Raw genomic sequence first — 26,828 nt, 5'->3', positions numbered from 1 at the left:
TAACTCCCCTGCAACTGGTACTCAGAGGCACCCTGCCCTTGAGGCTGGAGGTGGCCCACAGCCCTCCGACTAGTAGCCATTGATAGACCTAGAGAGGTGGGACCTAGAGAGCAGTTGCAGGGAATTCTGGAAACAAGAAGGGCAGTCTTTGTTAGAGAGAAGGGTGTGTGGAAATGCTTAGTGAGGGGCAATGGAGTTTTGTTCCCTCCTGGTCGAAGCCAGCATGGAGGTTTATCTCATGTAATAACTCTGTACATCCTTGGAAGAAAAGATTACAGGAAGCTTGTTTCTCATCAGGAATTTGGTGAGGAACCAAATTCTCACCACATTCTCACCAAGGGAAAAGGAAAGTTTAGTCTAAGGAAGTTTATTTAGTCAGACTTTGCATTAGAATTTCTATTTCTTTGGTGTGTGTGTTTTGCATATTCCTGATACTGTTTTATTATAGTTACCTATAATGTAATTAAGATAATAAACATTAGCCTACGCCCATCTGACCTAGGGCATTGGAAAAGACTCTATAAATATTTAAATGGGCCTAAGGCAACCTGTTTTTGTAATCTATGAAGTATTCTTAGCTGTATCTAGGAAAGCTAGAAAGCCTTAGACAGAAGCCGTCTGCAGTACTTGAATAAAATTGTTTTTAAGTCTTTTCTTTTCACAAGCCTCTCCGAGTTGGTTTTTAACTTAGGAAAAGGAGGGGGCGAAGGGGGGAGTTCTCTGGTGCAAATACGTCCTCAGATGCTCAGCAGCGAACACTTTTCTCATCCCGTGTAAGCTTACAGATTGAAGGTTTTTGTACTTATCTGATAGCAAAATAAAGAAAGTTTTATCTGGGATTCCACCCCAAACCCAGAGAGGTTCAAGCTCTGTAGATAAAATGGGTGGTGGTGGCTTCATCATTTTGAATCTACCTATAATATAGAATAGGTTTAAGAGAAGCCTAGCCAGGCAGCTCAAGCAGGGATGATTCATCATTTCTTTCCCTCATGTGAGCTTGATCTGAGACAAAGGCTTTAATCCGCTACATAGGCCCATTCCCAACTTCCCATAGCTGGACAAAGTAATTGAGAGGGTGGTGGTTGCTCCTGGAGAAAACAGATAATCTGGAGATAATCTGGAGGAAACAGATTATCTAGATCCATTTCAAACCAGTTTTCAGGTGGGCTATGGGGTAGAGACTATCTCGGCTGGCCTGTTGGATGATCTCCAACAGGGAATTGAAAGAAGGAATATGATTCTGTTGGTCCTTTTGGATCTCTCAGGGGCTTTCAGTACCATCAACCATGGTATTTTTCTTGATCATCTGAGGGAGTTTGGAGTGGGAGGCACTGCTTGCAATGGTTCCACTCCTACCTCTCAGGAAGATTCCAGATGATGTTGCTTGGAGATTGTTTCTCTTATTGCTGCTCTTCAAAATGAGAATTTTTGTATGGAGTCCTTTAGGGCTCTATATTTTCTTCAATACTATATTTTCTTCAATACTTTTAAACATCTACATGAAACCACTTGGAGAGATCATCAGGAGATTTGGTGCAGAGTGTTATCAGTATGCTGATGACACCCAAGTCAGTTTCTCCATGCTGGCTTCAGGTGGTAATGGGCTGGATGAAGGATAACAAAATGAGGCTTGATCTAAATAAGACAAAGTTACTTATTGTGTGGGGTTGGAACTCAGGAGATAACTTTGATCTTTCTTTTCTGGTTGGGGTTGCACTTTCTTTTCTGGTTGGGGTTGCACAAGGAACAGGTATGCAGTCTGGGAGTACTTCTGGATCCAAACCTCTCTCTGGTGTCTCAGGTTGAGACAGCGGCCAGGAGTGCTTTCGATCAGCTGTGGCTGATATGCCATCTGCGTCTGTTTCTTGAGATAATCTGAAAACTGTGGTGCATATGCTGGTAATCTTCAGACTTGACCACTGCAATGTGTTTTATGTAGGGTTGCCTTTGTCTGTAGTCTAGAAACTGCAATTGGTGCAAAATGTGGCAGCCAGGTTTCTCCAACTCTGTGATTTTATGAATCACTGAATTGCCCAACACTCAGACAGATGGGAGTGTGAGGCACTGACCCACATGTTTCACAGCATTAGGCTGGCATTTCTGATTGGGCCATACTGCTTTGAGTGTCTAAGGAAGTGTTGCATAAGAGCACAAGCATGCAAATATTTCATGTAGCACATCCACACTTCAGGAAGAAACAAGGTAAGTAGAGCTCCTGAAGTGTGGGCACGCTATTTTAAGTATTTGTGCCCTTATGCACTTGGACTCTTGCACAAGACTGCCAACGCTTCCTTAGACAAGTGGAAACACCTGCATAATGTATCACAGAAGTGGGCCACTGTCTTTTATTTAAATTAATCTTATGTGCTTTGTACAGTTCTAATCCTGTGGTTCATCTGAATTGTTGCTGGAATGATATTATTTATCTCTGATTATTTGTTGCTGAAATGATATTATTTGCTTCTTGTAGTATTCTGGATATATTGTATGAATCAGTTCATAGTGTGACAGTGAAATTAATTAGACATGAATTTGTGAGCAACCATCTCCTCAAAGCAGATGTTTTGTGAGTGCTAAATGAACAGTGATTCACATTCCGACCCCCTCTTCCTTTGGTTTCATATCTGTCTCACTGGCATTGTTTAGGTCCAAGAACTGAAGTACTAATTTCAAATTTACTTAGATTGTATGTATGTATGTATGTATGTATGTATGTATGTATGTATGTATGTACAGGTGAAACTCGGAAAATTAGAATATCATGCAAAAGTCCATTAATTTCAGTAATGCAAATTAAAAGGTGAAACTGATATATGAGACAGACGTATTACATGCAAAGCGAGATAAGTCAAGCCTTAATTTGTTATAATTGTGATCATCATGGCGTACAGCTCATGAAAACCCCAAATCCACAATCCCAGAAAATTAGAATATTACATGGAACCAAGAAGACAAGGATTGTAGAATAGAACAATATCGGACCTCTGAAAAGTATACAGTGTACTGTGCTTGATTGGCCAGCAAACTCGCCTGACCTGACCACATAGAGAATCTATGGGGCATTGCCAAGAGAAGGATGAGAGACATGAGACCAAACAATGCAGAAGAGCTGAAGGCCGCTAATGAAGCATCCTGGTCTTCCATAACACCTCATCAGTGCCACAGGCTGATAGCATCCATGCCACGCCGCATTGAGGCAGTAATTGCTGCAAAAGGGGCCCAAACCAAGTACTGAATACATATGCATGCTTATACTTTTCAGAGGTCCGATATTGTTCTATTCTACAATCCTTGTCTTCTTGGTTCCATGTAATATTCTAATTTTCTGGGATTGTGGATTTGGGGTTTTCATGAGCTGTGCGCCATGATAATCACAATTATAACAAATTAAGGCTTGACTTATCTCACTTTGCATGTAATGCGTCTGTCTCATATATCAGTTTCACCTTTTAATTTGCATTACTGAAATTAATGGACTTTTGCACGATATTCTAATTTTCCGAGTTTCACCTGTATGTATGCACCTACCATTTCTGAAGCACTTTTTATGGTACACAATTTTTGAAATTTGTTATCTAAGGACTGTGTATTTTGTTTTGAGGCTCTCTGTATGTTTTTCATAGCTAGGCATTATGCCAACTTTGCATTATGGGGTAAAATTTATTTCTTTTGTTGCTCTGTCATCTGATGGGTCATCATCTGATACTTTTAGAAATGACAGTAGATATTATTCTAAAGGGTAGTCTTTACAAATATTGTAAAGATTACTTTTTCCAATGTAAGGGACATTTTAACAAATGTAAATCCAGTCGGAGCAACAGATTTTGCTTCTGTGTTTATACTCTGGTCCCTGTAGGACCAAATTAATCACTCATGTAAGCTTGGCTATTAGCTCATGCTACTGCAGTACAAATGCGTATGTTTCATTTCTAAAACATATTGTACATACAGTCTAGCTAAATGTAAGCACTTCTGAGCCACAATGATATCAATTCCAGAACTAAGCGCAAGTTTAATTCTTCCACTAAAATCAATAGGGTATTCAACTTTGGCTCAGTTGTGCCCTATGTACCTTTCATAGAAGAAAAAATTCCTTAATCTTATTAGTCCTGTTCTCCGAGCTGTCCTATTGGTGATAATGTTATCCCCCACTATTGTCCTACTAACCCAAATATTCCCTACCCGTTCTTTTCTACGCTTTGTTGCTGAAGAGAGCCAATATATATAATATCCTGAAAAATAAACCCAGAGTATTATCCACAACTGGCTTGCTGCAGATCAGCATCAAAAAGGTCCATTAAAGTTTAGGGAGTCTCTAGGCAGAGACAGGATGGATTAATTCAAATCACAAAGCTAAAAAAAGGCTTATCTGAATTGATATAAATAAAAAATGTCCAACCAGCAAGGGCAGATTGGTGTTTTCTTTGATTGGTAGGTGGAGTCATAAATATTTATAATTAGTGTAGTGACCTTGAGGCAATTGTGGAGGTCAAGTGGTTATTAGACACAAAAGATAAGCAAAAAAATGTTCTGGGTCCGTGGACAACACTAAAGTGATTTTTCGGTCCTTGGTCCCCCAGAATCAAGTTTTAGGGCCATAGGAAGGGCCCTGCTGAATCAGACCAAAGATCCATTAAATCCAACATTCTGTTTCCCAGTGTGGCCACCCAGATGCCTCTGGGAAACCAATAAGCAGAGTTTAAAGGTAGTACAGTGGTCCTTCCCTGCTGTTCCCCACCCCAGCAACTGGCATTTAGAGGCCCACAGCCTTTGAACATGGAAGCTCCACATGGCCATCATATGTAATAGGCAGTGATAAACCTCTGCTTCATGAATTTGTCCAATTCTCATTCAAAGCCATCTAAGCTAGTAGCCATCAACACATCCCATGGCAGCCATTTTCTGCAGTGCTACGTCCAATGGTAATAGTGCGACTTAAGTGTGTTCATATGCTGTTTTAGGTCACTGCACAACTTCCCGCCTCTACAACACCTTTGAGGCTGCCTTTCACATTGTGAGTAGCCTCAGCAGTTCCCTAACCCTGGCATTTTGCAGTGCAGAATGTCAGTCACTGTTGTTGTTGGTCTAAGTGGGTAGTATCCACAGTGGTGACATGGAATAACTCTTTGTGGCTGCAGTCTTCTCTAATGTTATACTATTACTAGCCAAAGTAGTACATTCTCAAGGGCATATTTGAGCATGTGCAACAATAGCATGTTACATTACAGCTAACTAGTCCACATGTGGTGCTACTGGCAGTGCAATATCTGGTTGTGCAAGAACTAGTTTAGAAGAAAGGTTGCTTTTTTCATGGAACAACCTTGCTGTATGTCCTTCTGCTAGTGCAACAGCATGTATGCATGTGCAAAATGAGTCTTTGCTTTCCAGTATTTTCAGCAGTATTATAGGCTCCTTGATCTTTTTTTCACGTGCCTTATCATTAGATTACTTGTGCTAGAGTTTGTGCACTTTTTTTCTGAAGGAAATCATTTGTACCTTCATTTACTCTGCTTGTTAACTACACTGACATCCTCTTGAACTTGGTGGTACACTTCCTAATCTATGTATTCTAACCAAGCTTCTATTATTGTGGTTTTAAATAATTTCCAAGAATTTTGGAGAGTTTTTACTCACCTCCCTTTCAATTAGCCCCCTCATTTTTGAAGAACTTCCCCTTTTGAAGTAAAATAAGTCTATTATGGACTTTCTTCCCATTTTCCCACTTAAATATGTGTTGAATTTGATAGCACTGAGGTAGTTCTTGTTCGTTCAACAACATTTACATCTTGCACCAACTCCTGGATACGACTTAGAATTATGTCCAGAGTAGCTTTCTCTCTGGTCAGTTTTATGACCAACTGCTATAAGGCACAGTCACTTAGGGTATCTACAAATTTTGCCTTTGTTGTGAAATATTGTTTATAATCAATCACTCCAGCTCCCTCATCTTAGCCTGAAAGTTTCTAGTATTAGCATAACTTGTGATCTTCTCCAAATGTCTTTAGTGTCTGCATTTTCTTCTGTGGCCCATTGGCCTCTTTGACCAGCTGTCATGTCTGCTGCACATTCATTTTCATATTCTCTCCTATCCGTTTTGGATAACCTGGAACATTTACACCCTTATCCCTTAAAAATAATTAGTCCCAAACCAGAAGCTGCTCAGTGCCTGTCAGGTTTTCGCCAGGGAGCAGTTTAGAAGTTGCTCTGCAAACTTCTTGATATTAAGTGCCAAGAGTCTGGTTCTGTTTCTGTTCAAGTGGAGCCTGTCCTTTTTGTACAGGCTTGATGTGTCCCCAAAAGTTCCCCAGTGCCTAACAAATCTAAACCTCTCCTCCTGACATCACTGTCTCAGCCACAAATTGAAATCCCTTAGCTGTCTGTCCAGTTGGCTCTGTGTGAAGAAAGCCAGTGCTGAGGGTCTCAGTGCATAGACAGACAGATTTGTTAGGCATTGGGGTGTTGTTTTTTCCGGAGACAAAATATACGTACACAGCCCAGTGTGCTGTTTGATTACTGACAAAGATGTTTCCCCCACAATTATTCTTTACAAAGAAGAGCAGTCTTGTATAAGAGGGTCTCACATTCAGTTTTAAGATATTGTTAGTTTGTATTGAGTTTAAATTTCATTTTAAATCAGACTATTTTGAAAAGAAAATTTTATTATAGATGAAACTGGACCTCTCTAGGATAGTGGACAATTTTATTCTTTTTGCTCTGTAACTGCTTTGTGAACCTTTTTGTTGCGGAAAAGTGGGATGATATAATTATTATTATTAATAATAATAAATAGTAATATTAATTACTAGTAAGTAATTAATAGTAATATTAATTACTGCTGAGACATAACTTTTCTGCAATCAGCTAAAATTGGACTTAAAATGGTGGTTCCACATGACATTTAAAATAGTGCTATTTTCCCCATAAAAATCCAATGTACTAATTAAAGGACAATTCAGGAATGTTGGGGCTGTGGCAAGGGAACAGAAAGCAACTAATTAGCAGCTTCAAAAGAAAGGGGCAAAAGAGGAAGCTACTTAGCAAAGGACTGTACACTTGAAAAGCTGTGATAGCACTATGCCAGTCCACACTGGAAGGCTTGCACTTGCCTTTTAAGACAGAGGAGAGAGAGAAAAATCAAGTCTGAAAATCAAGTCTGAAGGAGGGCAAGATGGAACACATGGAAAGGCAACAATTGGCAATGATGTCCTCTGGATTCTCTCTATAAAATGAATGAGTGAATGGTGTTCACTCCAGACTAAACAGTTAGGCTGCTTCCAGTCAGTTGGCTTTCCTCCATTTCCTTCTGTGTGTTTCCACATTGACCTGCATGCAAAATGGCAACTGATTTCCCTCACTGGAGCCAGTGTATTGCTTTTGTACACTGTATATTCTGCAGTGATATGTCCATGCAGGTATAACATAACTGGTAGGTAATGATGTTTTGCCAGTTTTGTAAATTGTTCCCTCTTCTCCCTTCCCTTCCCCATTGTGTGTATGTGTGTGTGTTTCAATAGTGAGAAACCTGCCAGGGAGGTGGTTGGACCACTAGACAATGAGGGAGTGAAAGGGATTATTAAGGAGGATATGGAAGTTATAGAGAAGCTAAATGAGTTCTTTGCATCTGTCTTCACGGCAGATGATACTGAGAGTATACCTATTCCTCAACTGGGCTTCTCAAGAACAGTGGCAAAAGAACTGAGTCAGATAGAGGTGACAAGAGATGGCGTTCTAAACTGTCTGGAAAAATGAAAAACTAGCAAATCACCAGGGCCAGACAGCATCCATCCAAGAGTCCTTAAAGAACTCAAATGTGAAACTGCCTATCTCCTTGCTAAATATATATATAACATCCCTAAAATCAGGCTCTGTACCAGAGGACTGGAAAGTAGCCAATGTTAACACCGATTTTCAGAAAGGGATCCAGGGGCAATCTGGGAAATTACAGGGTGGTTAGTTTAATGCCTCACCAGGGCAAACTAATGGAAAGCATTCTCAAGGATAAAATTGTAAAGCACATAGAACAGGGCCTGCTGTGTGTGAACCAGCTTCTGCAAAGGTAAATCTTGCCTCATTAACATTTTGGAGTTATTTGAGAGTGTCAACAGGTGTCTGGATAAAGGTGATCCGCATAGTATACCTGGGCACAGTATACCTGGACTTCCAAAAAGCTTTTGATAAAGTTCCTCATGAAAGACTCTTGAGAAAACTTAGCAGTCATTGGATAAGGGCAAAGGTTCATGAGTGGATTGGTAACTAGTTGAAGGACAGGTAACAGAGGGTAGGAATAAAAGGACAGTTTTCACAATGGAGGGAAGTGCCCCCCCCCACCGGGATTAGTACTGGGACCAGTGCTCTTTTAACTTGTTCATAAATGATCTAGAAGTTGGAGTAATCAGTGAGGTGGCCAAATTTGCAGATGACACCAAACTATTTAGGGTAGTGAAATACAAAACAGATTGCGATTCTTGTGATTGTGATTCCAAAAGAATCTCTCCAAACTGGAGGAGAGGGCAACAAAATGACAAATGCGGTTCAATGATGGCAAGTGTAAAGTGATTTATATTGGGGCATAAAACTCCAACTTCACATATACACTTATGGGGTCTGTGCTGCTGGTGACTGACCAGGAGAGGGATCTTGGGGTCATGATGAACAGCTCATTGAAAGTGTTGACTCAATGTATGGCAGCTGTGAAAAAGACCAATTCCATGCTAGGGATCATTAGGAAGGGGATTGAAAATAAAACTGCTAATATTATAATGCCCTTATGCAAAACTATGGTGTGGCCACACTTGGAGTACTGCATACAATTCTGGTCATTATACCTGAAGAAGAACACTGGAAGAAGAACATTGGAAGAAGAACTGGAAAAAGTGCAGAAGAAGGCAACCAAGATGATTAGGGGCCTAGAGCACCTTTCTTATGAGGCAAGGTTACAACACCTGGGACTTTATAGTTTAGAAAAAAGATGACATCTTTTTTGATGACAAAAGATAACAAAAAAGGAGACATGATAGAGGTCTATAAAATCATGCATGGTGTGGATAGAGAGAAACTTTTATCCCTCTCGCATAACACTAGAACCAGGTGTCATCCCATGAAATTGATTGCCAGAAAATTTAGGACGAACAAAAGGAAGTACTTTATCACACAATGCATAATCAACATGTGGAATTCTCTGCCACAAGATGTGGTGAGAGCCACCAACCTGGATGGCTTGAGGAGGGGTTTGGATAACTTCATGGAAGAGAGGTCTATCAACGGCTACTAGCTGGAGGACTATAGGCCACCTCCAACCTCAGGATAATAGTAGTCAGGATACCTCTGAATACCAGTTACAGGAGAGTAACAGCAAGAGAGAGGTCATGCCCTCATCTCCTGCCTATGGGCTTCCCAGTGGCATCTGGTGGGCCACTGTGTGAAACAGGATGCTGGACTAGATGGGACTTGGGCCTGATCCAGAAAGGCTGTCCGTCCTTCCTTCCTTCCTTCCTTCCTTCCTTCCTTCCTTCCTTGTTTTGTTAAATGTTTACATTGGGATTTTATTGTACTTTTGGTTTATCAGACTTCACAGCATTGCACATGCAATCTCCCATTACACAAAGAAGTGCACATATGCCATTAAGAGTAGGCAGTGCAGGTATTTAGAAGTGGTACCTTTGCATCCCTTTACATTGAAAATTGAGAGGGGGGGGGCAGGCAGAGATGCTTTTTCGAAACATGAGGAGAAACATGAGGGTTTGCAACATGTTTCTGATCTTGCAGAGCCATTCCAGAGCACAGAGAGTGCTCTGGAGAATAATGGTTCTTATATAACAGCACACATGCAGGGGAATGGGGGAGTTTTTGTGTGAGGGCTCTCATCACACCCCTACAGTTCCACAAAGCATGCACACTTAGTCAGGATGTCAGCGAGTGCTCATGGCAGAATAGACCACCATCTGTTAGGGTCCTTTAGTGTGGAAGCAATCTGTGACGAATCACTCGTGATTCATGAATTACAGGCATTGGATGAAATTCACCAATATTGAGCAATGTGTTTATTTCACTGCTGCATACAAACTTTATTGAAATGAATATGAAAGATATAGCAAATTATTGTACCTAAAGAAGTGAATTCATAGGATTTGTTCATAAGCATTGTATGTTTAAACAAAACATTTCCTTAGAATAGAGGGTGCAACGGGTATACAGAGACAAGCTTCCACATATGTATCAGCTCTAACATGGACACAGCAGACTACAGTGCAGGAGTAAAAATCTATATTCAGCAACCTACTTTCAACCACAGAAAGGTCAATCTCAAGCCCCCATATGAGACTGACACCATGAGGAAGCTCAGTGCTCCAATCAAACTGTGAGGCAGTGATGTGGAGTGGAATATGTTCTGTAATAGAAAATTTCCACTGCTATATTTTTTCCAGCAAATATTTCCTATTTCTAAAAGTGCATTGTTTCATAAAGTTAATTAATAACATAATGAATTGATAGGATATCAGTTGAATTGGACAGTTTCAAAATCACTATTAACTTACTTCAGGTGATTATCCCTAGCAAATATTTGTATCTCTGTCTGATGGACTATCACAGCTGCGCATGCTACGATAAGTATATTAACAATTTTCATCTTCTTAGAATTTCCACAATGTAAGGGAAATAATGCTTTTGTAGCAATGTAATACTGTTGAGTAAGGAAGGATTTCAATGCCATATTACGTGCACTTTTGAGCTCTTTTTCCTAATTAATTTTTTTCAGTCCAGCTACTTTGGAAAACCTTTTATTTATTAAATATATAAATAAATATCTCTTTTGAGATATTTATACAGCATGCACAACTAACACAATGTACTTTTTAATATTTTATTTATATTTAGTAATCAAAAACTAAGATAATATCACAGTTAAAAACTTTTGAGAAAACTTACATCACTGCTGTTAGGCAGACAGGAGCTGTGTGGAGCAACTGGGGTTTGCTCACATGTATGCTTCTCCCTTCCCCACCTATCAGATAAACAGCACAGAGCTTCAGCTGAGCCCTTGACTCAGATTTGATATGAGGGTAGGTGGGGAAGAGGGCAATAAGTCTAAACCCACATGTGCTCCTCGCCCTCATGTCCTGGCCCACTAGCTGGTTAGGGCTGCTGAGATGCTTTGGCATGCCATCATGCCAATTCAGTGAAAACTGTCAATGTAACAGTTGCTGCACTCTCGACAAGACTCTGTGTCCTTGGGGCCAGGGCTATGTGTTTCAAATGGGGAATGTGCTGAGTTCTTTTGGAATGAAATTATTTGGTGTGGAATACTCTTCTAATGTAAAGAAAAAGGGGCTGATACTGCTCCTAACAAAACACTGGTGCAACAAGAGAAGCACAAGTGTAACACCAGTGCTTCTGAAGAATTCCAGACTAACACTTCACTGGTGCTAGAGTTTGTATGTGCATACGTGGGAATTTCTTTGACCTCCCATTCCCTCAGAAGCCACCCATTCCCTCTGTGCCACCCAAAAATATGTCACTGATGGCTACATGACCCTCTGGGACATATTTCAGGTGGCACAGAATGCTTCCTGGGGAAGGGGAGGTCACCAAAATTTGCCCCCATTGCTGAGCCAGCAGTGGAGCTGAGTTACTTGAGCTTTTTGGAAGCATCTATGCTTTGCTAGGAAGTCAGCCACTATCTGAGTATTTTATATGTGAAGTAATCCAGCAGACGGGAGGTTGGGAGGCTAAAAGCAAAGTATGCTGATAAAGAGAGAAGGAAGTGTGGAAATTTCAGAATAAGAGTTATAACGGAGAATGTTGACTCCTATTTCCCATAAGCAAAACTGGTGTTGTGCAGCAGTTAAGAGAATGAAGAAGTGCCAGCGGTAGGCTAACATAAAAGCCTTTTATTGAAAGGCATATTATTTTGCAACTAATTAGATGAAACCTAAACTTTCCATTAGAGGAAATGCTGAGTTTCTAAATTCAGGCTAATATTTTTTTAAAATAACCTATCATATAACTCCACAAGGTCTAGTCCACCCACAGCCATCTGTAGCAATATCTCTTTCTTTCTCTAACAAAACTTTAGGTCACCAAGCAAACTGAAATAAGGAAATCATTGGTCTGATCCCCATGTTAATACTGTAAGTAGGAGATAAACAATAGTAAGTTGGGATTTGGGAGGCAGCGAGACTAAGAAAGTTCAAAGCAGTATGATAGAGCCATGATTATTCATAGTGCCTACACTAAATTCTTTTGTCCAACTATAATTTTGTCCAAACAGCTTATTCAGATTTTTGGAGTGCTTCAGACACCTGTATAGATGCTTGATAAATGATGACAGTTAAACAAAAGAAATGAGTGCATACACAAGTAATGATGCCTCTATTGCACTACCTGTAAATTCCTTGTACATTATTGTTCATTTCCATTCATCATATTTTCAGGACCAAATTAGGACCAAGTGAGGAAGCAATTTTGCTTAAATAATATATACTTGGTCCCAAATGTTTGGGACCTGAACAAAGCAAAATATTTAATAACAAATGTAATCCAGATGTGCAGTCTTGCTTCAAAGTCATAGTGCTTTTAGCTAGATGAACAGATTGTGGAAGGCAGGGACTGAGGGAAGATCAGATGCTTCTTCACTTGTTCAAGCTTGAGATGGTAACTGCCAGAAAAAGCTTGCATAGCCCTCATTGAGTGTCGGAGACCAATCGGAGTGGGAGTTTTTTTGCTACCACTAGTAAAAGAAGGGAGCTGGCTGACATCTCGAGAGAATGCTGCCAAGTAGATTGTTAAGAGTCTGCTCTAGAAACAGCTTCTGCAAAGTGTTCTCTCTTTTTCTTTCTGCTTCAGACTCAGACACAGGTGTGACAAAGCTCCCCGCGCCCCCGCCAAAATGGTCTTTTGCGCTCAGTTAAGAGTGCAAACATCTTATCTTCTCTCAGCTCATTTTCCATATTCTGTTTTAAATAGGATTGGTAAAAAGAGGTCAGTTAAATCCTTTAGACAGAACTAGAGCTGCCACCAGCTTCCTGTTAAAACCTGAAAGAACCCAAGATGGTGATGGGCAGATCCCCTCATCTGATTTAGAATGAAGCTGTTTAATTCAGATTCTGAATTAAAGAACATCTGGTGGATGTGCTAAATTAATCTGATTTAAAATTGCCATGTTCAAAATTTTTGAGGTTTCTATGCTCTGTCACTCTCAATGATGCCATTGGGGGGAAAGGGTCTTGGGGGCCCTTGCTAGGGCTAAAAGGCAAGATAGAAATGTCTGGATAAACAAAGTCCTCTCCAGTCTCTCCGCCCCCCCCACCCCCACTAAAAGCTCTCACCACAATCTCTCTTTCTTAAACTTATGGAAGGCTAGGGTTGTAGGTGAAGTGGACTCACAGGAACTATTGGGATTCAGATTGAGGTCTGGATGCTGCAAATACTCTAATATCATTTAACAACACTCTGAGGTTTCTGGATAGAAAGTATTTCTTGGTCTCACCATAAGCCAAAAAAGTCAAGAAATTTTAGGCTAGGGGTACACCTAATAGGAAATGCAGTGTGAGCTAGACAAATTCATAACTCATTTTATCAAATGGTTGCTTTGTGGAGCCTATATTAACCACAGGAGTAACCTTTGGAAGAAAACAGCTTAGAATTAAAGATGTAAACAGTAAAACACCCTCTATTTTTGTACTGTGGTTGCAATCAGGAATGGATCTCCATATGGCTGCTTTTTTAAGATTTAAAAACTCCCAGAGTCTCAGAGAATGTGTTTAATGTCCTATCTATCTTTGCCCTTAAGTTGCATCAAGTTGACTGCTTCCTGTGCTGCAGACTGTATGCTTTAGCAGTAAACAGAAATGTGAGAAGCAGTATTTTCATCTCCTGCCTCAAAAGATACTAGGATTAGTGGAGTTTTGTGCAACAATCCTGTTTTATTCTATCTAATAATCTTTTTATGTTTTGTCATTGAGACGTTTGTCCCAGTGGGGATCGAATAGAGAGTGGGGGGCGGGGTGGACTCAGAAAGAAAAGGGAGGGAAAGGAGAAGAAACAAGTTGTGAATAAAATCCTAGTTAAAGCTACTAAAGATTATGTTGTTTTAATGAGGGAAGCAGTTATAAAACATTTGGTGATGAGATTTTGAACCAGCTATGCATGTGAGCCTGCAAAGCATGTGAATATCCCCGCATCTTCATTTCATTGCATTACTGGGCCTACATTGCTAAACTACAACATTTTACTGCTGCTGCTGCTTGTTTCTTCAGCTTCCTGACCTGCAGAACCCCAAAGGTACTTTTTCTTTTTCAAGAGTTTTGTACTTTGTTGTTCACTGGATGTCCAGCGCAGCATGGCTCACATCCCACCACCACCTTTTTTCTTGTCCATACAGGGAGAACAATGAGGGCCTATATCTGCAATTACCTCCTCGCTAAACGGACCCATGATTTTACTGCAGCAAAGCAGAAGGCCATATTGCTTCATTGCCTGAGCCCTGGAGGCCAGATAATATACAATCATTTGCCCTTTCCTGCCACCTTGAAAGGGGATGCCAACCCTTATGAAGCTGCTCTTCAAGCCTTAGATGATCATTTCAACCCTACTTTGAATGTGACTGCTGAACGTTACAAGTTCTGTTCTAGATCCCTGGTGAATCTATTTATCAAGTATGTCACCGCATGGCATTTCTTAATTGTAACCTGTGAGTTTGCCAACTTTACTGATGAAATGATCAGAGATTAGATTGTTACGAAAACCAAACTACTCCAAATTACGTGAAAAACTGCAACTGGAGCGGAAACCTACCTTGGATAAAGTTATAGAAATGCCTAAGGTGGTGGAAAATGCTCTTTACTGTGCCAAATTGCACTATTTGGTACCCCCAAACCAACCTCCTGAAATGCTGATCAGTCTAAATCCTTCCAGTCTCAATCTTCTCATATGGCATTGCCCAGAAAGTGGCAGCACACTAAAGGAAGAGCCATTAATGCAACCAATGTGGACAGGGGCGTAGCAAGTCTGGAGTGGGCCCAGAGACAAAAATTTAAAATGGGCCCCCCATCACTGAAGCTCAGCTCATGAAGTAAAGAAATCTTAAATGAGGCTGAATAGTGGTAACAAAAAGCATTATCTATCTATCTATCTATCTATCTATCTATCTATCTATCTATCTATCTATCTATCTATCTCCTATGTGCCACAATAGAACATCATCCTAAATTATTTTTTAAAAGGTTTTGTAAATTGTGGACAATGCAAATCATTTAATGGTACTAGAGAAAGACATGCTGTTCTGGTAGCTCCAGGTCTTAACACTCACATCAATTTCAGAGGATGAATACAACTGAAGGAAGCCCAGGAGGGCACGCAGCTGGGGGAGTCAGTCATGTGACTTGCCTCTGGGGATCCCCCCAAAACAGCAGACCCTCAGACAACTGTCTCCCTTTGCCCTATTAAAGTTACACCCCTGGATGTGGAGACTCTGCCCACAAAGCCAATTTTGCTCACTGTCCTGCACAGAAGGTCACTTGCAACAGGTGCAAGAAAAGGGGACACTTTGCTAAGGTTTGCAAGCCTGCTGCCCACTCCATTACTGATTCACTATATGATCAGGATGAGGCAGATGAACCCAAGTGCAGAGGGAGGCCAGCGGCAGCCCAGGTACAGCTCATTGCTGCGGCCCCCTAGCCACGCCCCCTACATCACGTCAACATCTTATGTCAGATGCAGGGGGTGCGGTGTGCTCACAAACAGGGCCACGCGCCCGATTTGCGATTAAAATCTGGCCAGCGCCACATTCACAGCACGGCCGGAGCTATTCTCCATGCCTTTTAAAGGCAGGGAGAGCTGCTCTGGCCACGCTGCAATTGCAGTGCTGGCCAGATTTTACTTGCAAACTGGGTGAGTGGCCCCATTTGTGAGCAAACCATGCCCGACACCTGACATTGGGGGCATGGCTGGGGCACGAGGCACAGCCCCTGAAGCATGGCAGCCTGTGTTATTTGGACCTGTTTGCACAATGGTGGCTCTTCCAGTGGATGAACCATTTCCTGACAGCGTTTTAAGTGTGACAGATCCTGCTTCTCCACACTGTCAAGTAAAAGTTAATGTCCATGAAGTGCAGATGATGGCTAATTCTGGTTCTCTGTACACTATCATTTCCCATCTACTTTACAAGAAACTCTTTACTATGTCAGATCTGCACCTGCAGCCTTCAGTCATCTACCCATGGGGATATGGAGGCTCCCCTATTGCCATAAATGGATATTTCATGGGAGTTCCGGAATACAAAGGATGTACTGCAGAAGGGAAAGTACATAACAAAAAGGAGTCTTAATTTTGGACTGGAAACATCAGACAGCTCTACAGATAGTGTTAGTCCCAAGTAGTACAGAACCCATATTTCCATATGCTGGTATGATTGCTGATTTCTTGGATGTTTTTGCTGATACTCCTGGCACTGCCATATATTTAAAACATAAAATTTGGATGAAGGCAGATGCAATACCTGTACAACTCAAAGTGAGGAATGTACCCATAGCAGTGTGCCAACCACTTAGAGGAGCTTTGAAGACTACAGCATACTGATGATATAGAGCCTGTTGATCAATCAGTATGGGTCTCTCCCATTGTTGTTGTATGGAAATCAAATGATACACTTAGAATATTCATAGATTTAAGAAATGTGAACTCCAACATGGTAGCGGATTGTCATCCATTACCTAATATCAATGAAATGCTTCTTACTCTGAAAGAGGCCTCAGGGTTCACAACTTTGGACTTGTCTTCAGCCTATCATTAATCAAATTCTTCTGCTTAAAAGTTCTCGAAAACAGACAGCCTTCATTACCCCAGAGTGTCTTTTTCAATACAAAAGACTATCCTTTGGATTTGTCTCTGCAGCTTCAGTATTTCAAAGAATGATGCATGCAATTTTGGGGACTACAGATGGCATCATTAACTTTTAGGATGCCATTTTAGTGTATGGCAAAACCATTGAGGAGCATGATGCTAAACTGATAGAAGTCTTAAGAAAATTCTGACATGGACTTACTATCTCTGCCGAGAAAAGTCAGTTTTGCACACACTCAGTGACATAGGAAGCTGCAATATACTGAGTCAGACCATAGGTCCATCTATGGTCTTGGGACAAACAATGTGGGACACACATCTATGGTCTTGGGACACACGTACTTGGGACACACAATGTCTCAGAGTGGCATACATCCCAAAACAGACTTAGTGAAAGCTATTCAGGAAGAGCCACACAACAAGGATGCACTTCAATAATTTTTAGGACTCTGTGAATACTGTATTACAAAAGGCAAAGAAAGAGTTTTTGGTGGCCAGCTATGGACAAACACATTGAAAATGTAATCAAGCACTGTATAACTTGTGTTGTATATGACAAATCACAGAAGACTCTTACCACCCCCTTGACTCCAACAGAGTATCCCCATTGCCCCTGGGAAAAACTTGCTCTGGGTATAATTGGGCCTTTTCATAACCAACCCATGAAAGCAAGATTTGTTAGTGATGGTGGATTACTATTCCAGGCGGCCAAAAGTTTCATTTTCTGGCAACATTACTACAATCAAGGCGATCCAGTTCATGGCTGCAGTTTTTGCGAGAGAGGTTTTCCTAAAGAACTAGTGACTATGGAACACAGCTTACCTCATTTGAAATGGAGCAATATTTGCATAACCATGGGATAAAGCACAAGACTCTTTCCTTGGCTTAGTGGAAAACATGAACAGGTTAGTGAAGGAAAGTTTATAACTGGCTACTGTGCAACAACAACTTCTGGAAAGAGGCAATGTGTGAAACTCTATTTGCTTATCGAACTACTCCTCAGTCTGCTACAGGAAAACTGCCATTTGACCTGCTGAGAGGATGCAAAGCTACCACCAAACTTACCCAATGGCAACAACTGATAGAGCTTTCTGTGCTATCTCACCCTGAGGATGCAGAGATTCGTGATTGGGTTAGGGAGAAGCAACAACAACATGTGGATCATTAATGAGGTGCGAAATAGCAAACATTTCAGGTTAAAGAGATGTTCCCGATATTCTGGACTAAAACAAATAATCAAAATCTGAGGAGATTCTGTCATATTGGATGATGGAAAGAAATGGAACAAATCTGAGACTTTAAAGCACACATACTATGAGACAAGAGGGAAGGGAGTCTGATCTCAAGAAAGTAACTAGAGAGGAATTTGATCTTGCCACCAGTTTTGACCTCACAGACGAAGCTGATGAAAGTGATGGACAATTATCAGTACCAGAAGGAAAATAACACACAGCTCCTGTGCCAGAGAACCCAAGCAATAGAAGTGTGTGTGCAACAGGAGCCCACCTTAAAGACGTCAAGACTTTGGCACTGAATTTTAAATCAATTCAATTCTGGTTTTATAAAAGGGAGGGATGTGTTGTATTCTATCTAATAATCTTTTATGTGTTGTCATAGTGGGGATCCTGGAGGGATTGGGGGTGGGAACTGGAGTTGTTCTGAATAATATCCTAGTCAAATCTACCAAACATTACTTTGTGTTTATGAGGGAAGCAGTTATAAAACAATTCTGTAATTTAGTCTGTGCCACTTATGCTGACTCTGCTAATCTCCAAATTTGTTCTTTGGACTAATGGAGCACAGCAGAACCAAACATCTGGTTCCTTCTGTAAAGTTGCACTCACACAAGGGATCCTTGTAGGAAAAGAACTCTTCTTTCCTTCACAGAAGGAGCTTCCACCAACACTGAGTGTATACTACCAGCAAAAGTATGAACAATCCCGCCCAATGATTAACGCTGACCACCCTCAATTCTCTTTCTGGAAATACCCTTGCATGCTTGTGGAATACCCAACACTGAGTGTATACTACCAGCAAAAGTCTGAATGATCCTGCCCAATGATTAATGTTGACCACCCTCAGTTCTCTTTCTGAAAATACCCTTGCATGCTTCTGGAAATACCCTTGCATGCACCCACGCATGCATGTACACACACATGTAATTCTTCCCCTCCTTCATTTGCATCATCTTGGTTGTGGCCCATATCGAGGAACTCCAACAACAAAAGTTAGTGATGAAAATGGAAAGGGGCGGGATCTTCCGTATATTTTTGTGATTCTTCCATCTCCCTTAGGAAGCATGCTCGACTTAGTTCTTGCCCAGGTCCATTCCCATAGAAAACAGCATGGGACCTGATGAAAAGCATAACAGGGCCAGATTAATATGAACTGCAAAGACAGTGCCACAGACCAGATGGAAATGGGAGGGGCTCAAATTTGATTCCCTAACCTAGTTTCCATACTGCATGTTAAATCAGCACCTAACATTATAAATCTTTCTCTAGTGAATACACAATCTGCATACACTGTAATAGGAACAAGATTCAGGAAAACTATCAACAGTCATTCTAATTATGCAAATTAAAACAAGTTATTCTAGTAAGAACTAATCTGCCTGCCTTTCATTATCCCTGCAACTGGACTAAATATGGTCCAAATCAATTAGGCAGTTCACAAGTTAGCCAACTTGCTCCTCAAACATTCATGCATCCACCATCTTGAATTGGGGTAGATAGATATCATCATCATAAACTATGTGTTTAAGGTGTCCCTTTGTGTCCCTACAACTGTACCAAATTTGGTCAAAATTGATTCTCACTTGCACCTTAAACATTCACATGTCTGTCCTCTTGAATCGGGGTGGATGACATCATCACAAACTGTTCCCTTGAGTTGGCTCTATGTGTCCTACACCTGTAGCACATTTGGTTCTAATTAGTTAGGTGGTCACCTTCTTGAATTGGGCTGGATAACATCATCACAAACTACACTGTTGAGGTGTCCCTGTGTGTCACTCACTATAGCTGTAGCAAATTTGGTTCAAATTGGTTAAGTAGTTCACAAGTTAGCCCACTTATGCCTCAAACATTTATGCAGAGGTGGAGCCACCACTGTGCAACCGGGTTCAAAGAACGTGGACTACCAATGGAATAGCCTGCCGAAGCCCGCAGGGGTGTGTGGCTCGGGCTCCAGAGAGCCCCAAGGGAGCTCTCTCCAGTCCATTTCAGGCAGTGTTTGCTGCCTGACAGCCTTTATTTCCCTTTCTCTCCCTCCAGTGAGGGAGAGAAAGGGAAATACAGGGTGTCAGGCAAGAAACGCTGCTTGAAATGGACAGGAGGGCAGGGAGCTTGCTTGGGACTCTCTGGAGCCCAAGCCATGCCCCCGGGTGTGTGGCGTCACGTGCACAGGATGTCACTAGAGAAGCCGCTGGGTGGGGCCAGACATGGGCCACTGTTCGGCTGGCTCCGCGCCTGCGTTTATGTATCCAGCATCATCACAAACTTTGCCGTTGAGGTGTCCCTACAAACATACCCAATTTGGTTCATATTGGTCCAGGCACTGTGAAATTGGTGGTGGTGGGGAGACACACCCACCCACCCACGGAATGCCCTGGAAAGTAGGCTAAAAATCAGAATAGGAAAGTATGGACAATATCTGGATTAAGTGCAATTTTTATAGTCAGATGTTTTCTGTTTGTGTTTACTGCAGCCTTTTATATGGGGTGCTAGCCACGAAAATCCCATAGCTTAAAAAAAAGTGTGATGGCTAAAATATGTGACACACACTTTATGTTTAACTTGAGTAGAGACATCTGAATCTGCCATTGGTTCATATGCCTCCCCCTGCCACAAGCCATATGGTATAGTAAATAACCCCTATAGGGCTTTCCTTGACTATAGCGCAGATTCTTTGTTGGACATACAATTCCAGTATGATTGCTCTTGCAAAGAGCACATTTGTCTGTCCTCTGCAACTCACCTGCTCTGCCCTCAACATCCAGATAATAATGTAGAAACACATCTCACACACCCTGACCTTAGCACACACCTTGGGGAAGAGACAGGATGAATCAAAAGGCTTATTGCTGGCAGCTTAGAAGGGGGCCATATGTCACGCTTGGCTGCTCTAGTAGTTTTCCTAGGCCAGTATGACCCACTGTAAGCCTCCCAGGGGCCTTGGCAAAACAAAGGCAGAAATGAGAACCAGGATTGGACTATCTCTGGTGCATGAGGTGTGCAGTGGAGTCAATGAGAATGAAACAGACCACCTGGCGTAGTGGTGGGGACAAATTGAAACAAAACTAAGATAGGTGGTTTGGAATGGGTATTCTGAACTAGGGCTGCCATCCTAGTATGCACACACCCTTGAACATAAGTAGGTGGGAGGACTAGCTTCTGGAAAAGCAGGCACAGGATCTGGCGGTGGGTGTTAGCACAACTCTGACAGGAGAAGCTGTCCATCCATGCCAGGGGGTGCACGCGTGGATGACGCCATTGTGTGCCGCCCTCCAGGACTGGGGCGGAGGCCTCACGAGGCTACAGCCGCACCAAATCCCAGCGCGGCGGGCGGCTGTGTTATTCAGATGCCCGTTATTATGACAAAAGGGTCATCCCTGGTTCCCATCCTTCCTCCTACCGATGCGCCCAACAGGAAAGAGGGCGCTGGTTATTTGTAAACCCCGAGAGCTGTTCCACAGAGCTCCCGCCTCCCGAGGAGAGCAAGGCCACAGCAGCAACCCCATAGATGATATTGCTTCGCCAGGCTTGGGTCTCCCAACTGTAGCATCTCTCCCTCCTCTCCCTAGCAGAAGCACCCAGAGCCGGCGGGGAGGAAGGGAGGGCTGAGAAGAGACGCTCCTAATCCGCCTCCTCCCCACCCCCACCTCCTTCCAGCTCGCCGCCGCCGCCTCCTGCCTGCCGCGTGTGGCAAGGCGGCCGTGGGGCTGGCGGGACGGGTCGCTCGCCCACCCTGCCGGCGAATGCAGTGCAAGGCTCGAAGTGGGATGGATGGCGTGAGGAGGGTTATTGTGAGCCAAGCTCCGGGTGCGATCGGACAGGACGGGGCGGCGGTGCGCGGGGGCAGTCTGTCTCTCTGGCTGCGTGAGCGGCTACCCGCTTCCCTCCCTTCTCCTGGCTCAACAGCTGCATGAATTGATTCAGGGCCCGGACTGGCACTTGACTCAGGGCATGGTGGAAGGGGCGGGATGGTGGGGAGCAGCTTTCTCCCCCTCTCCTTCATCCTTCCCCCCCCCCCGCCCCGCGCCCGTCCTTTCCCTTCCCGTTCCTATAGTAACCCTGAAATACCTCCAGGACACACTTAGCTGGGCTCCGAGGCTCCTCTCCGGATTGGTGGAGGCTGGAAGAGGGGGAGGGGAGCAGAGCAAGGGAGCGCGCGCGGAGCTGGGGCAGGCCCGGCAGCAGAAGGCAGAGCGCGCCCCCTCCCTCCCCCGCACAGAAGTTCCCATGGAGACTGGGTCTGCGAGCAGCAGGAGCCAGCTGAGCAGCACCTGTATGGGCAGCGAGCAACCTCAGCCAACTCGCCACGGGGAAGAGACTCGCTGGCTGACAGGAAACACGCCCACGCGCCCACCCAAAACATGCCAGCACGTAGCTCTCCCATCTCTCCTCCCCCCGCCTCTCTCTCTCTCACATACACACGAGAGGGAGGGAGAGAATTGGTGATGTTGACACACGCCAAAATAGAGAACGGATCTGAAACCGGGCGAATGGCACAAGCAAAGGCTTGGTGCAGGACTGGCAAGAACATGCGGGCGCCGACAGTGACAGTGCTGCTTCACAATTTATGTTTTTCCTACGGGATCGGGGGTTGGAGGAAGCATGAAAACCATGCGCTGGTTGTCTATGTGGCTTCAATCACACACCAGTGCAATCACATCGAGTAATTATTTATACATGGATTTCATGCTTTCTCCAACACAAAAGTGCTTTCCATGTAAGAAATATCAGTGGAAATCACACGTTCAGAGTGCCCTGGAGTACCAGATGCTGAGAACCAAAAGGAGGAGGTAGTTCTCATCTTTAAGCACTGCTTGTGAGTTTCTGGAGGCATCTGACTAGCCGCTGTTGGAGACAGTATGCTGGGTTAGATAAACTTTGGTAGACTGGCAAAGCAATTCTTATGACCTTAAAGAACAATGCCTGCATTTCAAACTGGTACAGACACAACCCAATGGATTGCAATAGCTGCAGATTCAATTCACACATTGATATAGAAATGTGAAGTGCATATGGCACTCACATCCCATACCCGTGGAGGGCACAGAAGGGGCAAAGTGCATTTCTGGGTAGCTAAGTTGTGTAGCACATTTTAGATTTCTGAAACAGAAATGGGGTGCAGGTGGGAAGCAAACTATTTTTCTGAGGTGCCTCTTACCCTCAGGAGCCCCTGGAGCCACCTCCGAACTCCGAAACAAAGCAGAATAGTATCTTGTGCATGGCAGTACTGACACCAGCATGGCCCCAGCTCCAGATTGACATTGGTACTTACAACACACACACACACACACACACACACACACACACACACACACACACACACCAGGCCTACTTTGCCATTCCAATCCACACCAACATGCTGATGTAATGCCAACAAGGCAATGGATTTGGCCCTTGTTGCCTACAGGGCAATGGTGACTTACAAATAAAGAGAACTTGGGGAAATATAGATGCTTATACAGGCAGTGAATGCTGATTCAAACTTTAAATTTATGCTCTCTAACCTGGAAGCCCTCCTCTCTAGCCCAAGATGTGGGAGGACAGTTGTGGTTAATCAGTAATGAGATTAATCATTAATAAAAGCATTCTGCACATATTCAAAGCAATAATCTTTAATAGTTCACCTGCTGATACCAATTCCAGGACTAAGTCCAGGTGTGTCCTGGCTCAGATTATGTTCTAATTCTGGGCACAACTTCAGACACTATGCACACCTTTGCCAAAAAAGAAAAAAAAAGTACTGTAAAATACAAGGTTGTCATGCAGGTGAGTTCCAGATCTCTGTCTTCATTCAGTATCTATCACCCCTTGTCAGGAAAACTGCACTATACAAGAGCTTACTAGAAAAAGGTGACCCTGAACACTGGTAGCCACTTCTTGAATAAAGATTCATCATGTTAGTATGGTGACAAATCCTTCTCTCTCTCTCTCTCTCTCTCTGGTTAGTGCTCCCAGTCTTGCATTTCAGAATCTCAGTTTTCATACTGCTATTACCTTAATCTAATGGGTTTTTGTATAAGCCCCAGTCACCTCAGGTGAAGTATAGCCTTCCCACTAGCCAGGAGTTCTGATTCCAAGGGAAAATGGAGCTGTAATTTTACATGTCAAGTAGGTATGTGCAAGCCTGCTCAGTTCAAATCATGATTTGAATCTAACTGGCCCAGATTGAGCAGTCTGCGTTAGAACTGGACCAGGCCTGGTTCTAAGAACTGGTTCATGGGCCAGTTCAGGGGTATACTTGTAAAGGGGAATCTAGCAAGGATTCCCCTTTAAAAGTAAAAGGGGATTACTTAGCCTATGGACAGTGTGTGTGTAAGCGAAAGGGTACTTTTAACCTTTAACTTTCAGGCGGTGGGGATGGTGGCGGCAGCGGGGGCTCCTCCAACCCTCCCACCGGTTTCCCAAATGACAGTCTGGGGTGGCTGCGACCCAGTTTTGGCCTATGCGCATGTGCAGACTCCAACTTCATGATGTTTGCACATGCACAGAGGCCATTTTCATCACCACACAATTTGCATTATGACACAAATGGCCTCTGTGCATGCATGCACTTCACTAAAATGGTAGGCTCCCATTTGGGAGGCCTGGGCTGTCATTTGGGAGGCCAGTAGGGGGTGGGTGGGTGGAGGAGCCCCTGCCACCAATGTCTCTGAAGCTGCTGCCTTCTCTATTCTCGCCACACCATCACCTGAAAGTTAAAGGTAAAAAGTACCCTTTCTCTCACCCCATCTCACATTACAAGTAAAGGGCATCCCCTTACCAGATTCCCCTTTACAAGTGTACCTCCTGAGCCATCCTGCTAACCGGTTTGGCCTGGTTCAATGTCTGAACCAAATCAGACCCGATTCGGCCAAGCCTGAGCCTGGACTGGGCCAGGTTGGTTCGAATCTGATACAGATTTGAACTGAACCGGCAAAAGTGGTACCATGCACACCCTTTATGTCAGGCACTCAGGCCTAAGGTAAGATTGATCTTTTAGAGGTGGGCAGGTTGAAGTCAGATTGCAGGTAAACAGGCTGGAGATCGGTGGGAGACAAGCAGAAGTAGATACTTCACCAGCCCCAGCAACAAGTTGTCTGGACAAAGCAATTATTATTGTTGTTGTTGTTGTTTACACAGTCAGACAGGTATTATTGACTGGTTTGTTTTATCCAGACATCAAGTCCTTCCCAAGGACCTGGGATGGCTGAATTTTATTATCAGTGTTGTTGCTGTTATTGTTATAGATATTGTCGCAGAATATAGGCTGTTCCCAGTAATGCTGCTTTTTGTAATTGGCTGGTGGTGATTTCTGTGGCCCCTATGGTGTTGAGGTGCTCTTCAAGGTCTTTTGGAACTGTACCCAGGGCGCCAATTACCACTGGGATTATTTTGGTCTTTTTCTACCACAGCTTTTCAATTTCAATTTGTAGATCTTTGTATTTTGTTATTTTTCCTATTTCTTTTTCTTCTATTCTGCTATGCCCTGGTATTGCTATGTTGATTATTTTAACTTGTTTTTCTTTCTTCTTGACTACAGTTATATCTGATGTATTGTGTGGCAGACGTTTGTCTGTTTGTAGTCGGAAGTCCCATAATATTTTTGCATCTTCATTTACTACAGCTTTTTCAGTTTTATGGTCCCACCAATTTTTGGCTACAGGTAGCTTGTATTTTTTGCAGATGTTCCAGTGTATCATCCCTGCTACCTTGTCATGCCTTTGTTTGTAGTCAGTCTGTGCGATCTTTTTACAACAGCTGATTAGGTGGTCCACGGTTTCATCTGCTTCTTTACAAAGGCGGCACTTGCTGTTTGTTGTGGGTTTTTTTACTTTTGCTCTTATTGCATTTGTTCTTAGTGCCTGTTCTTGTGCAGCCAGTATTAAACTCTCTGTTTCTTTCTTCAAGTTGCCATTTTTAAGCCACTGCGAGGTCTTGGTGATGTCTGATTTTCCAGTTATATTGTGCAAATATTGACCATGCAGTGGCTTATTTTTCCATTTTATTATTATTTCTTGTTTACACAGTCAGACAGGTGTTATTGACTGGTTTGTTTTATCCAGTTATCGAGTCCTTCCCAAGGACCTGGGATGGCTGAATTTTATTGTCAGTTGTTTTTTATTTATTATTATTATTATTATTATTAATAATTAGTACACTGCTTTTCTACAAAAAGTTCACAAGACATTTTACATAGCAAAAGAAATAAGAAATGGGTCCCTGTCCCAATCTAAAAAAGAGCCACAAGGGAGACACCAAGAACAACCAGAGATACTGCGTTGGGTTGATTAGGAACAGTTGTTCTCTGCCTGCTAAATATAATACTATTTTTAAAAGGTGCCTCTGCCTAGTTAGCAGAGAAGCACTGTTGCTGGTCAATAGCAGCACAAGAATAAAAAAAGAAATGAAGGGGGCACAGAAGGGGCAAAGTGTTTTTATGGGCGGGCAAGCTGTGTTCCACATATTAGATTTCTGAAACAGAAATGGAGCGGGGGTGGGGGCAACTACTTGTCTGTGCGGCACTTGCTTCCTTGCCCCCACCCCCTGGAGCCACCCTTGTTGCCAGTAGCACTGGACTGGTCTTTCAGTATCGCTGGACAGTGATTGGCCAAGAGGATTATGCATTGTTATGTGTGCCTCCTGTCACCATTTGCCTCCAGCCAGCAGCCCAGATGGGGCAGATGGGGAGCGAGTACAGCACCTGATACGATGCCTTCTTTGTGTACCCTTTGAAGCCCAAAGGGCAAGGACAGATTTGATTTTTAAAAAACTTTG

At 42.9% G+C, this 26,828-nt stretch overlaps 1 protein-coding gene across 5 annotated transcripts in view; it reads left to right on the top strand.

Annotated features, from left to right (window-relative positions):
• Window positions 1-26,828, top strand: part of NOL4 (nucleolar protein 4) — a 260,409-nt gene that overhangs the window by 19,530 nt on the left and 214,051 nt on the right. The gene's annotated exons all lie outside the window — the stretch shown is intronic.

Source organism: Hemicordylus capensis, chromosome 4 (genome assembly GCF_027244095.1).
Source record: "Hemicordylus capensis ecotype Gifberg chromosome 4, rHemCap1.1.pri, whole genome shotgun sequence".
In the NCBI taxonomy this organism is placed as follows: Eukaryota; Metazoa; Chordata; class Lepidosauria; order Squamata; family Cordylidae; genus Hemicordylus; species Hemicordylus capensis.
This window is presented reverse-complemented; position numbering and strand designations above follow the sequence as displayed.